The sequence below is a fragment of the Sebastes umbrosus genome, chromosome 14 (genome assembly GCF_015220745.1).
Source record: "Sebastes umbrosus isolate fSebUmb1 chromosome 14, fSebUmb1.pri, whole genome shotgun sequence".
Lineage (NCBI taxonomy): Eukaryota > Metazoa > Chordata > Actinopteri > Perciformes > Sebastidae > Sebastes > Sebastes umbrosus.
Genome location: NC_051282.1, coordinates 2,916,607 through 2,927,695, shown reverse-complemented (window position 1 = coordinate 2,927,695; position 11,089 = coordinate 2,916,607).

The window sequence follows — 11,089 nt, the reverse complement described above, 5'->3', positions numbered from 1 at the left end:
GGTGAGGCTCCGTGTTTGTGTCCAGTGAGTGCTTTGAGGTGGTTGAGTCGTTGGTTGCCTTGTTTTTCCAGGTTATTGATGTGGGTGGTCCATGTCATGTTCATTTGAAAGGTGACTCCTAAGAACGTTGCCTCTTTGGCCAGGGTGAGGGGGGTGTTGTGGAGGGTGAGGTGGATCGTTGGTTTGAGTTTGGTGTTTCTGGTGAACAGGATGAGCTGAGTTTTGGAGGGGTTGAGTTTGATTCTCCATTTGTTGGACCAGGTTTTTATTGTTGTGATGCATGTTTGGAGTTTTTTGGCAGCCAGTGGAATTGATTTGGAGTGAGTCCAGTAACAGAGGTCGTCGGTAAATTGTGAGATGTGTCCTATGGTGGGTGGGGGGTAGTAGACGTCGGAGATGTAGATGAGAAAGAGGAGGGGGGGGCGCCTGGGTTAGCTCAGTTGGTAGAGCGGGCGTCCATGTATTGAGGCTTGGTCCTGACCGCGGCGGCCCGGGTTCGAATCCGGCCTGTGGCCCTTTCCGCATCCACTCTCTCTCTCCCCCCTTTCAAGACTCTATCCACTGTCCTGTCAATACAAATGGAAAATGCCCCCAAAAAAATAACTTTAAAAAAAAAAAAAAAAAAGAGAAAGAGGGGACTGAGGACTGCACCTTGAGGGACACCGGCTTTGGGAGTGAAAGGGGTGGAGAGGGAAGTGGAGACCTTGACCTTTATTTGTCGGTTGTGGAGGAAGCTTGAAATGATGTTGTATATTGGAAATGGTATTTGGAGTTTTTGGTCTGGTAATCTGTAGAGTAATCTGTTGTGCCACATTTTGTCGAATGCCTTTTTAATGTCAACGAATATTGCCAGGGTGAATTCTTTTTTGGTGAAACTGCGGGTGATTGATTCTGATAGTCTGAGGATGTTGTCGGTGGTGGATCTGTTTTTACAGAAGCCAGCTTGGTGAATACCCAGGAGTCCCATGTTGTCTGTGTGTTGTGTGAGGCGTGCAGTGATGATTCGTTCAAACAGTTTACCGATGTGACTGAGGAGGCTGATGGGTCTGTAGCTGGTGGGATGTTTTGGATCTTTGCCCGGTTTATGGATCATTGTGACTATGGCTGTTTTCCAGGGTAAGGGGAAGTGACCGGTGGTGAAGAGGAGGGAGAGCAGGTTGAGGCATGTGGTGAAGAGGAGGGAGAGCAGGTTGAGGTAGGTGGTGAAGAGGAGGGAGAGCAGGTTGAGGTAGGTGTCTGGTGCTTGTTTGATCAGGATGGTGTCTATGTTGTCTTGTCCAGGTGCTTTATTTTTCATTTTTTTCAGGTAAGTCCTGATTTCTGGGGGGGTGATTGGTTGTGTCAGTGGGTGGTCATCTGTTGAGGTGAATGATGAGGGGGGGGGGGGGGGGGGGGGGGGGGATTGGATGTGGCCATGTCGACAGTTTCTTTCCAGTTGTGATCAAAGTGTGGATCTGAGGGACAGGAGTGAGTGTTCTGGAGAGTTGGTATGTTGTTTTTGTTTTATGCACCGTTCATGTTTTTTATTTTCTGCCAAAAGCTGCGTGGGTTGGATCTGTAGTCGCTGTCCAGTTTATTGTAGAATGATTTCCATCTTTGCTGTGAGTGCAGAGTGAGTTGTTGTCTGATCTGGTTCTGGAGCCGGTTTATTTCTGTTTTGGTATCCGGTGATCTGTACTACAAATTTGATTAAAAATTATTGAATAAATTAATTAAATTTAAACAAAAATAATAAGTAAATCCAAATTAATTTCACTAGGAAAACTGATTTATATTTACTGAATATCTGGGTGAAATTGATTTATATTTATTAATTATCTAGGTGAAATTGATTTAGATTTTCTGAATATCTGGGTGAAATTGATTTATATGAATTACTTATCTTGGTGAAATTGATTTACATTTACTGAATATCTGGGTGAAATTGATTTATATTTATTAATTATTTGGGTGGAATTGATTTAGATTTACTGAATATCTGGTTGAAATTGATTTATATCAATTAATCATCTTGGTGAAATTGATTTATATTTATTAATTATCTGGGTGAAATTGATTTATATTTACTAATTATTTGGATAAAAATGATTTGGATTCACTACATAAAATACATAATATCAACTAACATTTTAACACATTGTTGCTTGAATCTATTCAATAATATTAATTGTCACTTTGTTGCCACAAATTTTCTATGCCTAATCTACTCAATATCATGCCTTTTTGGTGCCACAGTTTACTTAGGTTGGGCCAACAGATCACAATGCATAAGTACAGCAGGTAAACATTTATTTGAGCCATTTATACATTATTAAGTTTCTCCAATGTTTTCCAAGTGCAAAGTGCAAACATACAACAATAAAGTAGAGAGGGGCTATAATAAAACAAAGAAAGAAACCATTCATGTGTACAACAGGGATACAATTAATATTTACCTGACAAATGTATACTTGAGACTACTCGACAGACAGATGTTCACTTGGAATGATGAAAAGGCTAAATTTACCAAAACTGCACAATGACCTATAACCTCTGCCCATCACTTCATTACAGACACAGATTCCTTTTTTTTGGATGTGATTAAAGGTTTAGTCCTGATAGTTTAATGCATTTAAATTACGTTGTATGTTTTCAGACTGCAATTATTTTTTTTAATTTGATTATGAAATATTTTTTTATGACATGCACTAATTGAAATCCTCAGGGCCATTATGTTTTTCAAACAGCTAAAAGTAAGCGATAAAATATCACATGTTAATTGACTTACAGTTTGGGATAAGGTCAAGTGCTTACATTTGCCTTACATCTTCACTACTGGCTAAAATAGGACTCTGGACAATCACATTATTCATTTGTTAAAATTCCCCAATTAAAACCTATTAAATTTGCATCCCTGGTGTACACAGTAGAATCACAAGGTACAAGAACAGCTACCTGTGGCAATATTAAGTCAAAAACATAATACCACTCCCCTCAAATGAGTATGATAGTTTTTTTTCTAAATAACCACCTGCAACACTGAAACTTGTGCATTTTACAAAGATAACTAACCCTTGAAAGTAACAATGTGACAGTTTTCACAATTACTTAACAATTCCCTTCATTCTGCAAGGGTCCATTTTCTTAAGCTAGTAGCTTATTCTTGAGGCTGTTCACTTTTGGGGACAAATTCAAACAATCCAGCTCGAGGAAGAGTTTCTGGAAGACTTCAAGCGTGTACCTGAGCTCCTTTGGATAGGCGAGGTTCAATGCATATGCCAACCCAACGAGCAAGGAGCAAGCCCTTGGAAAGTTACCCAGAGCAGTCAGAACTTTCTTGCCCTCGATCACAATACCGATGTCGTCGGGAACCTCTGACGTATTAGTGTTGATGTTGTAGATTTTCATCCTCTGTACAGCAAGGTCCTGTGACACACTGTCTTCATCAGCATCCTGGAATAGCACAAACATTGTATTTCAGAGTATGCAGTCAATAGAGAAGGTCCTAATTGAAGATCTCCTAAATTGCTTCTAACCCTTTGGAGAAGAACTGACTCACAGTTGTAAATATTTATAAATGACATTTTTGAAATTAAATCAATCCATTGCTTCATAAATTGATTTCTTCCTTGCACTTGTGTATTGATGAATAGCTTATTCTACATTCACTAACACAGGCTGGTCACCCGTCAACCAGTCCTCTATGGCAGTGTAAGCTCACTCCTGAAGCTTGAAGTAATCCACAGCAACTGGATCAACTCTGCTCCTTAACTTATTTTAGAAGTTGCCTCAGTCTCTCCGTAAAACTGTCTCTCAGCTGCTTTGTGAATAGCTCTTAGAAAGAAACTCTTAGCTAAGAACTTTTAGGGCCAAATTTTAAAGAGAAGAAGTCAACTACTGATAACTTGAATTAAGTCAGTTGGTCAAATCAGAATGAGATGGTGAGCATTTAGTAACACCTATTTCTACAGTAGTATGTACGAATTCCGTAATAGAAAACAAAGACTTTACACACAGAGAGGACAATGATTACTTACACGACTCAACAAACCTATAAAAACCTTGTCAAGAATTACTGAAGAAATAGAGTTAAGATCGTATTTTTTTTTTTTTTAAAGTTATTTTTTTTGGGGGCATTTTCCATTTTTATGACAGGACAGTGGATAGAGTCTTGAAAGGGGGGAGAGAGAGAGTGGATGCGGAAAGGGCCACAGACCGGATTCGAACCCGGGCCGCCGCGGTCAGGACCAAGCCTTAATACATGGACGCCCGCTCTACCAACTGAGCTAACCCAGGCGCCCTAAGATCGTATTTTGTTATTTGACCTTCCCAAGACATACTGTACAAGGTGAGAAATGAGAGAGAGAGATCAGTTTCTTTATTTTTTAACATTAAACTTACATCATACTCTTTTAAGAGTTGGTCCGTCGATTCCCCAAGGTACACCATCAAACACTGAATGACAACATCTCTGGTCATGTTGATGCTTGGAAGGCTTGGGGCCTGGAATGACAAAAATAAACATAGTTCAAGTTCTATTCAAGTAAAAATCATCCACTGACCTCAAACTGGCCAGAAGATGCAATTTTTAACACTAGGTGGCGTATATTACTGTTTAACAAACTCCTATCAAGCATCCTTAATGTGCTGTCCAAGTGACCAGTCTACTGAAACACTTCCCGTTATTACTGAGGTTTCCAGGGAACCAGCTGGGACTCCAGGAGGTCATTGGTCCCATCAAAGAAAGAGTGCATAGCACATAAACTCCCATAAAACTACAACATTTACACCTTTCTTTTTGTATGGATTAAAGAAACACATTACATTTTAATCAGTGAGCTCTCAATGTGCTGGTAGGCAAATTTTGTTAACTTTGGACCGTCTCCCCTTGTTTCCAGTTTTTTATGATAAGCTATGCTGCTGGTTGTAGCTTCATATTTATAGTACAGACATGTGAGTGATATCAATCTGATATCATCTACCAAATTATCTTCCAGCGGTTTGATCACAAAATTCCTAAAAAATAATATTAACAAACATAATACTCATTGAAGGATACCTTGAGTAGGATAGCCTGCAGCCTCAACCCCATGGTTCCGCCCTTGGAGTAGAAGAGGTTCAGAAGCCGGGGAGTGTATTCATCCAGCTTGGACATGCACTTTGATTCAAGGTGCACAGTTGTGATTCTGTGAAACTCATCCTGGATCTGAAAGACCAGTAATAAAACCAGCTTTAAAGCCTCAAATATTACTATTATACAATTTTATGACATCCGTGTTTGCTGATTGTTTACCTTCTGGGTTAAATCATCTGACTGTACACTGCGGGATTCCTGATGGAAGTACCAACTTCTCAATACGGTCATCAATCATCACTCGGAGCTTTGCCTACATCTCTGCCAGCCTGACAAGAATGTGAATAGACAAAAGTTCAATAGCATCACAAGCAGAAGTTTAAAGATGAGACAAGACATACAGTGAGTAACGTAATTAAGAGGCTGGAGTGTGCCACCAGAATAGAAAAAAAAATAGAACTAATTAATTTATTAATTAGATTGTTAATGTAATTAAAGTATATTTAAATTTGCCAATTACAAATATTTCCTTATTCTGTATTTAATCAATAACATAATTGTAATATTAGTATTTGTTGTTTAGTATGTGTTGATACTGTATATATTACATTAAAATTTAGTTTATAGGATTTTTGTCTGAAATCTAAAAAAAATTCAGAATAAATTATTATTACTATTATTTACAATATTACAAGAAGAACATGTGATTAATTTGAGTAATATAAATTGTAACTAGGGTGTGGAAAAGTATGCACAAACCATGTGTTATCATAGCTTAATTATATGTCTATGAGAAATGAGTGATCAGTATTTTACATTTTCTGCTGCTTTAATTCAAATTCAGGTTGGAACTACAGGGTTTTCTGAACATCACTGATAATCAAAACTGATAAAATCTGCTTTCTAACCTGCAAAAGTTGATACAAAAAAAGCTAGTATTAACCAAATTTTGTATTGCAAAACAAACGGTGTACAAAACATTACACAACCTGTACTGTATGTGAAACATTGTATCACATCACATTGTGTATTGCATATAAGTGTGATACATACCTGTTGATAGATTTCAGTCAAAGACTCTTGATGCACCTGGAAAGACATTCATATTAGCTTTAATTCATGTAGCTGGTATGTCAATATACAGTCAAAATATCACTTTCACCATCTGTGGCATATTCTACAGATGTCTAGACATTGAAACTGTAGTAATGTTGCTGGTATGATGTCAATAAAATGTCAAACGGTCATTTTGACTGTCTATCTTTGCTGTGAACGGCGCAGCACACGGAAAACAATAGACGAGACCAGTAATCTGTAGAAGAGACTCAGCTCTGCAGCCACGCTGCGCTGCTCAAGCGGTAACTAGTTTACTGACCTCAAACCCGCATTCACTAACAAGGCTTGGTGTAATCTGTCCGCATGAGCTGCAAACACTGTTTGAAAGTAATGTTACTCCAACAGAGTCAAAGTAAAGCGGGTCGGTTCTACCATCTGAATCCCGCTGTGGCCTCATAGCACCGTGAAGAGAGACATTAAACTGCGAGGCTCTGTGAATTAGTGATTAACAGCAACCAGAACATTCACTAAACACAATCACGAACTTTAGAGAGAGAGAGAAAGAGGAAATAAGGCACTTTCAAAATGTAATGACAAACCCTGATTAAACTACTGATTTTTAGGCTACAAAAGCTGAAAAGTTGGTAACTGCTTTCAACAGTTTACTTGAGAAAACGAAATGTAGTAATGTCAAATATCTCTTATAATTAATCACCTCTGAGAGCAGGAAAGTTTGTTTGTTTAAGTTTAATTGTCCATGTTAATGCACAACTAAACAGGTGTGAGGTCTGGCTACTTGCTGGCGTTAGCTAGCTTGTTAGTGTGGGGGGATGGCTGGAAGCTCCTATGAACATGTGTAAAAGTAGATTAGGTGGTATATTCAAAGGGCATTATATATGGTATAACGTTACACCTGGGAAAGTCACATGAAATTGTGACATAGAGTCATTCTCTTTTTAGGTCCATGCCTTTAGTTGAATCAAAGATAACACAGACAGACTATGAATACAGGCCTAGCTAAAGTTAACATTAGCTAGTTGATTTTTGACTTACAGTGCAGTAAAGTTGGCATTTTTGGTAACTTGCAGTAACGTAAAACAATGTTGAACTGCTACAGCAACTTGGTTATAAATTGTTCGTTAATAACTAAAAACAATTAAACAGGTCTTACCTTTGTGAAAACGGTCAAATGGCGGTCCCTCAATGTGTGGCAGACAATGCTGGAAGTCCATGTGGCGCCAAAATGCCGTGGACGGAAATGTAGTAAAGTGATTAAAACTAAAGACATCCCAATGAGTCAAATTTATCAATTTTCTGCATCTTTAATGTAACTGATAAAATATAATTAAGTTCTACTCAGTGATTCACATTTGATTTTATTCAAACAAAACTAAGTAAAATGCATTAATACAGTATATCATTCTAATTTGTTCAATTCAGCTCAATGTGATTCCAAACTGCACAGTCTTTTTTATTATGTATAAGTTACTATTATTTATTAATTAAATATTAATTAACCCCAATCCCAGTTTTTACATGGTGGAGTTGGCAGAGTGGATGTTTGTTGGTTCCTCATTATTGAGGATAGTGAGGTTGGTGGTGTCCAGTATTTCTTTGAGTGCTATTCCTGATTTGTTTGTAGTGTTGCAGTTAAAATCTTTGTGTTTGGCATTAAAATCTCCCATTATGAGCACGTTTCTGTTTTTGTTGGTGATGGTCTTGATGAGTTTTCCTGAGGGCTGTATTCCAGGGGGACAATATATTGATGAGATGAGGAGAGTGGTGGATGTATTTAAAAGCAGTGTGGTGGCCATGTATTCATTGTGTGCCAGTTCTTCTTGTGTCAGATTAAAAAGGGTTTCCCTGTATTCGATTCCCTGTTTGATTAAAAGTGCCACTCCGCCTCCATGGCCTGTTGGTCACTCTTTTCTTAGAATATTAAAACCATCCAGGTTAAAAGGTGTTTCTTTCCTGAGGAGAGTTTCATTAATGGAGGCTACAGTGACTTGCATTGCAGTTAAAATTTGCTTCAGTTCACTTTTGTTTTTCCTTATTCCTCTGATGTTTATGTGTAAAAAGGTGGTAGCCATAAAAAGGGTTAAAAGGATTGGATAAAAAGACTAAACAAATAAATTATGAGCAGTTTAAAATATGGGACTGTTTAAAAAAGTTTGTGTTTTTTCTGATGCTTTCCAGGATTTTCTGTACAGTAGTGTCGTCTTTGCATAGGAGTTTGAGGTCTTGGTGAATCTTGTTGAGGTTTGTGCTGGGGTCCTGGGGGGTTGGTGTGGAGTCCTGGGGGGTTGGTGTGAGGTCCTGGGGGGTCGGTGTGTTGTCCTGGGGGGTTGGTGGGATGTGGGAATTGGGGGGGAACTGGAACCTTGGATGATTTTGTGGACGGGAGCTTCTTGGTGCTGTGGTGGTGAGGGCTAGGTAGGTGGGGCAGTGTTTGGAGATGGAGGGGTGCTTGCTGCTGCAGTTGGCACATTTGCAGTCTGTTGGTGGTTTCCTGAACATCTGAGATATGTGACCGGGGTCTTGCATTGCATTGATGTGTGGTTGAATTGTTGGCAGTTGAAACATTGTTGGATGGATGGGGGTGGGTGAGATTTTTCATCTCTGTAGTGGGAATGCTGCTGGTAGTTATACCGCAGGTTCCTCTTCTCCTGTCGACACGTAACGCCGTTTTTGAGCCAATAGCAACGCACGACCGCAGCTGCAGCTACACTGTGAATGTGTTATACCACAAAGCTCCAGACCGTGTCCTATCCTCTTGGCGGACTTGGACGAGAACAACTAAAAGCAGTCAGTGGGAGGTATCAAAGGCGTGGCCTGAAGTGGTGTTGGTGTTATTTCTGCTTTTAAATGTTCTAATACCAGACAGAATGTTCTGTTGTTAATGTTAATATTCTTCTGACTCTGTGAATCACTTTCTAACTTAGTTTGAAACATCAAAATGGGACTATTGTTTTCTATTATGTGAAAATATACCTTGTTATGTATTTTTTGTATTGTGTGACTGAAGGAGCAGGGAGGGGTTGTGTTCCCAGCAGACTGAGCACATTCAAACATTCAGAGGTCATATTTATAAATATATATATATATCAACCAGAATAAAGTCCAGCAGGTAACCAGACAGCAGCTGTTCTTTGTGTCCTTCACACTTCAAACTCAACTCAACACAGATCCTGTAGTCAGAGTTCATGTGAGGCAGATTTGCAAATATTTCAGAACAAAAGCTTTGTGTTACTCTCGTTTGAGAGGTGATCTAAACACTTGCTGATTGTAAAAAATAAAGATTTGACAGCCTAGTGCTCTTCCTGGGGGCTTGGTTTTGCCCTCCAGGCTCTGCGCCAGTCACGTGACTGAAAACTGTGAAACACTCCTGCTCTGTCAGTGTGTTGAATGGTTTCAAGCAGGACAGACAGCAGTGATTATATTTGCAGCAGTTTTCAGTGAATATTAACGCATCATGCTGCACGCATGATTACTACGTTGACTACATTTATATTCAGTATTATATAATGTATATAATGTTGTTTTTGTGGGGAGTGGCAGAGAAACCGTATTATTGAGTTTTATGGAGGGAAAGGGGGATGTCAGCATGGCGTTGAATACAGATACAGTAGCTTAGTCATATTTTTCTCGTGCTTCTGTGGTCATAATTACTGTGACATTCACATAAGCATGCACAACAAGTGAATAGAAGATTCAGCTTTATTGTCATTGCACAGAGTACAGTTACTGAGACAACGGAATATAGTTTAGCATCTAACCAGAGATGTAAATATTGTACAGAATACTACAGAATGAACAGTAACATACAGCATATAGAACAAACGGTAAGGATAGGAACATGTTATATAGCCTACTGTATACAGTAAGAACAGTAGAACGTGCAGCAATTACAGCAGGCAGTGTATGTAAAAGTATCAGTAAAAATATCTATAGGCCTATAGTACGAAATGATATACAGATAACAGCTGGAGGTATGATAAGAATGTGGTGTATAGGTCTACTACACTATAGATCCAATATGTAGCCTACAGTACAGTAGTATGAATATGAATAGGCTACACTCTGTATGGTCAGAAGTACATCAATGAATGCCAGCACCAATTTAAGCCAAGAAAGAAGTTTGGTTAGTGAGGCAAAATGTAGACTACAAGGCAACCAACTGCATTTAAAACATTTTATTATGTTATCTGGGCCAATGAGGTGACAGTAACCGTTGGGTCCTGAAATGATAGTTTCTAAAAACAAACTAGACTCTGTGAATCACTTTATAACTTTGTTTGAAACATCAAAATGAGACTATTGTTTTCTATTATGTGTAAATATACCTTGTTATGTATTTTTTATGAAGTGAACGTATTGTGTGACTGAAAGAGCTGTTTCCCTCCAACCAGAATAAAGTCCAGCAGGTAACCAGACAGCAGCTGTTCTTTGTGTCCTTCACACTTCAAACTCAACTCAACACAGATTGTGTAGTCAGACTTCATGTGAGGCATATTTCAGATGAGAATTAAAATAAAAAGTGGTCTATATTCCCTAGAACCTCCCAGCTGTAACCTGCAGACAGGTGAGCATTTCTAAACAAGAACTCTTGACTTCCAGTAAAGAGCTCCATCTGCTGGTCTGTAGCAGTAATGCAGGAGTATTCATGTTGGCTACACTGGTCGGCCTACAGGCCTACAGTATATTAGTACCTCAGTAGATGTACTACAGAAACTCACAGGGGGAAGTACTTTTACTTTAAAGTCCGTGGGGACTTGGGGGACCGGAAGGTTGCCGGTTCAAGTCCAGCGTGGACCAGCAATGGAGAGAGGACTGGTAGCTGGAGAGATGTTATGTGTTTGCATTTTAGATTTAATTCAAACTTTATGTAAATGCAAAATAGCTTCATAACAACTTCTCATATAAATAAGCATTTATTTACAATATGAACTTTACATGTAAGGCAGTGCATTGAAACAATCT